The sequence below is a fragment of the Ixodes scapularis genome, unplaced genomic scaffold, assembly GCF_016920785.2.
Source record: "Ixodes scapularis isolate PalLabHiFi unplaced genomic scaffold, ASM1692078v2 PGA_scaffold6__148_contigs__length_123643588, whole genome shotgun sequence".
NCBI classification, from domain to species: Eukaryota; Metazoa; Arthropoda; class Arachnida; order Ixodida; family Ixodidae; genus Ixodes; species Ixodes scapularis.
Window position 1 is genome coordinate 10,110,380 of NW_024609881.1, and position 7,289 is coordinate 10,117,668.

The following is a 7,289-nucleotide window of genomic DNA, read 5'->3' on the forward strand; positions in this document are numbered from 1 at the left end:
TTAACCTTGCAAAAATGCAAACCGTATAAGTGAAACGTCGAGGCATTAGAATAGAGAATAAAAGAGGGCCTCCTCATGGGTGGCATCTTGTTTCCCATTGACTGCATAAGCATTCTGGCTCTAACAGTATATTGTTCCAAGCATAGAGGAAGAAAAGGTGAAGAATTAACTGTGGTTGCTGGTATCTGAACGATTGAACTTGCACCGCCGTGTCGTTGTTAATTGTGAAATTTCTGGTTCCCTGTATATGAAATGTACATCGACATCTGAAGTCGAGATACGAGTCCCGGCACATAAACAATTGCACTGAGATTTCCTGACCCAAAATTTGTATTCGATGTATGACAATTTTGTCGGGTATGACCAAGGTAGTGCTGCAAACCTTTTTTCCATGCTATACTGAAATCATGACAGACGCAAAATGGTGCCTGGGGAGCATGTTTTACTGTGCATGGAAATTCTGCACCCCCATGAGGGGCAGCACGAGTGTGGTCAGTGAAGATGACTGCTGGCTATCTGCAGCTGCTTGTCCCTCCACAGCCTGCAAACAAAGTACACGAAAAGGGTGAATGTTTATAAAAACAAGCATTTTTAAAGACTAGGTATGTTACAGAAATTGCATAGAACAAGAAAATCACAGGGGTGTGGTGAGCAGTAGTGTATGGCATACCACTGCTTTTATCTTCTTTTAGAACTCTTATGCAGTGCTGGAAATATCAAGAATGCGAGACTCCTGAAAGACATTTTGTTTATGCGGGCACCTTCCTAACCAAGGAACTGCTCAGACCAGCAAGCTCATGCTGTGGGTCTTCCAGTACAACACACAACCTATGAAGCAAGCAGCCTTGAGCAATGTGCACCTAGCATGATCCAATTACTTTGCAGCAGACAGGCCTGCTCTGTCCATCACATGAAAAATGGAAAGTGAAAAGTTGGAAATCACTCACTTCGAAACACAACACAAGGTCCGAAAATGAAAAGGAGCGAAAACAGAAGAGTCCTGCATTCACTTTCCTTTATGCTATAACTGTCTGTCATAACTGATTCCCAATGACAAGTTAACTGTTGTTCCCGTCAATGTTTTTGGTGCTGTGGAAGTCCAGCTCTTCTGCATTGCATTGAGCAAACAACAAAGACTGTGAGCCCAAGCTGCTCTGGGTGTAACTCAATAAAGCAAGGACGAAGAAACTTGGCCTGGAATAATTCATTAGTGCCATATGACACAGGTTTTCTTTCGACGGTTCTCCAAACAATGCTTACCAGCCAATTTTAGACCTTGACTGCACTTCTCTACATCTAGGACACTCATGCTGTAATGTTGGATGCCCAGCAGCATGTGCAATGCAACCAGCTGCTTCCCGCTGAGTGGGCGAGAGGTCCTCAACAGTGCAGCTGGGGGCAGTTCAGGCCCTCACCATCCAGGTTGGCAGTGTACAGGCTGCAGCTGAAAAAGATTAGCACAAGTGACCGATGACCGGAGTAGCAAAATTGCGACAGGCAGCGCTATTGTTCCCGAGCGCGCCGATAGCAAGTGCCAGTCATGTTTCATGTCTCAACGTTGGTGGCTGCCAGAAAATTGAGGGATAAGGTAGCTTTCGGAATGCAAGCTTTAGGATGGGCTGCTTTGTGCCGGCCACCACCGTGTGTCGCGATTTTGCTGCTCCGGTCGTTGGTCGCTTGTGCTTATCTTTTTCCGCTGCAGCTCTACCTGATGACCAAGGACGCCGGAAGAGGGGGGGCAGGGGGGGCCAGAGCCCCCCCAAGTATTCTTATGGGGGGGCTCAGCCCCCTTGCCCTCATAAGAATAGTTCGGGGATATAACGCCAGCCAGGCGCTCGTCACGAAGGCATCACGTGCGTCCATGTTAGGTGCAAGCCACGGAGCAGCAAGGCACAGTCTTGTCGCACGTAGAGATTTTAGACAAGAACAATTAGTTTCGGGAGCGCGCTTTTTTTTTTTTTTTTTTTTAATCCAATGTTTGTTGTCCATCAGCACGGCGGCTAAAGGGTTTAGAGCAAGCTGGACCCGATCTGCCCGTGGCAAGGCCGGGGAGTGGCGCGCGGGGGCCAACTGGGGCTTAGTATGGGGGCCTCTAGAGCCCGGGGATTATAGTTTTGTTGGTATTGCTGTTGTCGTAGCGTGGGGGATACTGCGACGAGACATGTGTGGCGCCAGATTGTCGCCTCGGACCGGACGCTTTCTGTCATATTTGACGAGCTTTGACGGTTGTTTTCGTTTAGGAAGGTCTCAAGATGTCCTTGCCGGCGACTGGTCCGGTCGAGAGCACGTGATGATCTTCAGGTTTGAAATTATTGGCTCTTCCTTCGAGAGCGAGGGAAAGTTAGAGTTGTGATGCGAAAAGCGAGAAATGAAATTAGCGGAGTTCGAGACTCGGAACCAGAGAGGTGGTCGTCCAAGTTGAATGCGTTTAGATAAACGTTGAAGTTTACGAGAAGCAGCGAGTCAGAGCATCATTCAACAACGTGCCCGCCACCAAGCTCCAAGATCATCGGGGCTGATTCTACCCTCCCAACGACATCGGGAGGGTCCAACCCGTCAGAGGCGTATGCAGTCAGCGTCAGTCAGTGTCTCTTCGACTCCAGCATTACATGCAATGTCTGGCCATCCAAAGAAGATCACCAGCTTCTTCCTACCAGCCCCAAAGCGTACATGCCTAGGAAGCGGAGATTCTCAAGGTAAGATATTCCGCAGTTCTTCTTAGCTCATCATGAGTTCCGTTTGTGTAAATGCGTCAATTCAATCACACTGCTTGTTTCTTCGCTTTCCTATCGCTACCAGACGCCTGTTCTGAAAGGCCTCTCGAGCAGTGCTGGTGGTCACTGAATCTTATTATGTACAGTTCCTTCTTGATGATATACAGTATTTAGCAATTAGGAGCACTGCGTAAGAAAATTGTTTTCTCATGCAAAAAATAGAAACCGCACAGGACCTAGTGAAAGGAACAAAAACGAACCCGCTAGGATAGTGTTTTCTCTCAAACGAAACTGAGATCGTAATATTTAAATTATTTTTAGTAAAAAAAAAAAAAAAAATAGTACATCATACAAAAAACGACAAAAAGGAACATGGCTTTAGCCCCCCCACTCACGATATACTTCCGGCGTCCCTGCTGATGACTGCTGCACAGCTGACATGACACAGTTTCAGTAGCATGCATACATGGTTTGCAGGTAATGTCATGTCAGTATAAAAGACAAGACCTTTGAGTACTTCCAAGGGCACCGTGTTGGTGACCACCACTTGGTACATGTCAGATGTGGTTAATGGCAGAGGCTGCTCATATTGCCATGCACGTCTCCGAGCAAGCTTGCCCGTGGCCGAATGGTTATTGTGCTTAGCTTGCACACAAAGGGCTGAGGTATGATGCCTGGCCGCACATGCACCTTTTTGTTATTTCTGTAAATGTTGCATTCTGGTTTAATTCAAGAATCTCATTGCTTGTTCAAAGTCAGAATGTTCTACGCACCAAACTTTCTATGCCGATTGTTCCAGAAGTCCACGCATGTACATGAGGGACTCTGCGTGGCGATACAGAGAGAGTCTCGCTCTTGCGCTCGATCGTGCTACTCCGCCGACCTTCGATGCCTGTGATGCTACCTCTTTGTATTTTTGTTTTCGGCACAAGTTTGCCAAATTAAACATTTAGTTTCTGTTCATTCGTCACCTGACCATCTGTCACTCACGAAATTTTGGTGGATGTGCGGGACATTAACAAAAAGGTGCATGCGCGGCCAGAAATCGAACCTTGGCCCTTTGTGTGAGAACCAAGTACGAGAACCATTCGGTCACGGGCGCGCTTGCTCGGAGACGTGCGGGGAAATATGTGCTAGTGCAGGCACTTGGGCTAAGCCTAGGCAGAAGTTTAAACCGTCAAGTGACGATGACAAAGTTTGTTTGTGTTTGTCCAGTTCAGTATGCAGAAAATATTGCTCTGTGTGGTGGCGAAAACCATCTGCTACTTACTCTCAACTGTGACAGATTGTGATATCTAGCCAAAGGTGGAGGACGTGAATACCTGAGTGCAAAAAATGAACCAGGCACAATATGTTAATGACAGCATCTTCTACATAGTTATGCACAGTGCAGGTCATGTTCACATTTTTGTGCAATTGCTGAGATGGGTACAAAAGCTGTCACTTTGGGCCACTGGAGCCAGCGCAGTTCACCATGATCACAGTGTAGCAAAGCTGCAACCCCACAACATCAATGGCCACCAGCATGAGGCTACCGACGGCACTCATGCATAATACATGTCCTGACACAGGCGCAAACCAAGTATTATGGAGATGAATCCAGACTTTTTTATACCTACCATTTGGTGGTGGTGGAGCTGCCATCTGTGCTGGATCCTGACTAGCACCTTTGGCCACAGCAGATGAGTCCTGCATCATCCAATCAAACACAAGTTAACGCACAATTGGCAGCCTTTCTGGTTCCGCGTTGATGTAATGCCCATTGCCTACACTTTAGAATTCAGGTATCGGAGTGCCTCATGCACAGCTCTAGAGAAATTAACTCGTCAGCTTGAGCGCTACGATCCGAGCTTTCAAAGAAATATCACGAGGCAGCACACTCGCGCAAAGTCAATAAAACCAAAAACAACACACTGTCTGTTTACTACAAGTAGCAAGTTTTAGGAGACCGTTACCGTGTTCTGCGGTGGCCACGGTACGGCTGGTAAGGCTTCAAGCGCGCTGAAAAGCATGCTTCAAAGTTACAGCGCGAGCTCCCAGTAGCAATTTCGCTGCGCACGGCAACGGTACGCTAAAACCGCCCATTGAGATGCCATGCACTTTCTTACCGACACTGCAGCCAAGATGCCGTGTGGCGACGGACGAGGCGCGTCCGCCCTCGAAATCATGCGCCTTCTTCCGTGTCTTAGCGAGGAACCTTTCTCATATGGGCCAAGATTCTGTCCTACTCCTCGAGTTCAGCGAGGACACTTGGTTCATGTCCCCCACCAGACTGCCGAGTGGTAATCGCGACGTGAAAAAGCCCGACTTGACAGCAAAAATTCCAAAAGTTAGGCAAATCTTCGTACAGACACACGAGCACTTTACGTGCGACATCCACCGTCGGCCATGACGATTCATCACGATCGCGATGCAGCTCACGCATTGCGATCATCTAAATTGTTTCACTTACGTAAAAAGACATGCTTCATGCGACCTAGACTTGACACCGGTAATTATATTTCGATTTTACCGCATTATACATTTTGCAGAAGTTAAAAATGTTGCTTTTACAAGACCCTTCGATGCGGCGTTGCGCATTTCCCTCTAGGGACATATTTTGGGGACAAATCCCGATGAAGTTTCAACTCATTCGCCACTCTCCGTCGACGTCATCAACGCACCGCGATGAAGTTCCCTGCCAGTTGAGTTCGCCGCCGATTGAGATTAGGCTCCTCCCACCGGCGACGTCACGATGAAGTTTCTTCATCGCTTTTTCCAGCATAGACAGACAGATTCAAGCTAGAAAATGAGCGCTGGAGTTTCGTTTCCCTGCCCCTTTAAAGTCTGGAGGGTCTTAGGGGGTCTCGGACCCCCCACTGATCTTAAAGGATGGTCTCAGACCCTCCTCCACCGGCCCAGCATTAGTGAAATCACAATCATATCTTGCAATAAATAGCTTGTTTTCAAGGATGTGACATTTGGGAATTAGCAATTTGAGGGTTGCAGGTACAGCATGGGTAGTCAGCAGTGGGGTTCTTCAATTGTCGTCACTTCCAGTATGGGCGAAAACATTGTTTTGCCGTCGCCACGCCAGTAGAAGACACTTAAGATATAAGCGTAACCGTCTCACATTATCGCTTTGCCTCCCCCTTTATATTTTTACTAGTTACAGGTTGAAACGTTTTAATATTTTTTCGTCGCCCATACCCGATACGCCTACTAGGTGGCTGGGGACGAGAGTACAAAGAAAAGGTCTATAGTCGGTGACCGGTCAAGAACCAAGTGGAAGCTCCTTTCACCCCTTTCCACTTCAGCAAAACGACCGGTGGAGAGCAGAGAGGTCACTTCCTCTCCATCGCTCGTTCTACTACAGTGAAAAGAGGTGGGAGGAGCTTCCACTTCGTTCTTGATCTGTCACCGACTATACTACATCTCGTCGGAACCCCCCCCTCCTCCACCTTCTTGAGGGGACCCCCCTCAACTAACGGGTACATGGTACTGTGCCAATACTTCAAGATTTATAGCTTCTTTTCCATTTTGACGAGGTGAATAGAAAAGTACCTATAAAAGGACCGTAAAAACATGCACATAATACAAGGTTTTTTTTTCTTTAAGTTTTGTCATGTAAAAGTTGCGGCTCGTATTATACGCGGGTCCCAACAATTTCTAGCTTCGATGAGGCGCGATCCGACGCAGTTTGACATAGTTTCGGTTTTGAAGCAATACGGCGTTCAAAACAGCTATCATCATCATTAAAATTACAATGTCCGAGGCGCCATCATGCGTCCTCAGTCAGGCTGTACAATGCTCCAGCTGGCTCGGTCGCCTTCAAAAGGAGTCAGTCTGGTTGCGGAAGACATCGGCAACAGTGCTGCTGGGCGACAATTAGTCGTAAATGAAGGCACCATCCACGGATGAAGACGACGAAAGCAAGCTGTTTTTCTCGTGCCGTGCAACGGAACGAGAAGAAGCTGTAGAGGCCCAAAGAATGGCATGTTCGCTGACGTCGAGGAAAGTCTCGGCGACTTTGTATAAGAGCAGCGTAAACAGCACCTCGCCGTAAATATTGAGCGGCTGCAAGAGAAGGCGAGAGAACTTCGGTGAGCCGACATTGGGTTTTCAGTGCGTCGGCACACGCTCGTCGCTGGCTCTTTCAAGAAGTGCGGGATTTCAAATGCGCTCGACGGCACTGAAGACGACTGCCTTTGGGAGGAGGCGTCAGATAAGGAGTCTGATGAAAGTGATGACAGCGATTAAGGTTCAATACACTACTTCCATAAAGCCGTGCATGCAACACGGCGCGCGTTGCACTCTGGGAACTAGTTAGCCAGGGAGGAGGGTGGCATGGTTTCGGTTTCGATCGACACGTCGACAAGAGATTGTTTTCTGGTCCCGAGAGCGTCATTTGTGGTCTCTAAACTAACCTAAATGGTCAGACCTCGAAGCTTTAGCACAAGCCCGAGACGTATACCCTGCAGTATTTGTTTACTTTAGCCTTCCTGTTAGCGTTGCAATCGAGGTATGTGGACGAGCCAGTGCTGGGAGTCTCGAAGCTGCGAAGCTCGGGGATCTTGCTTGTGTACGAATCAACAA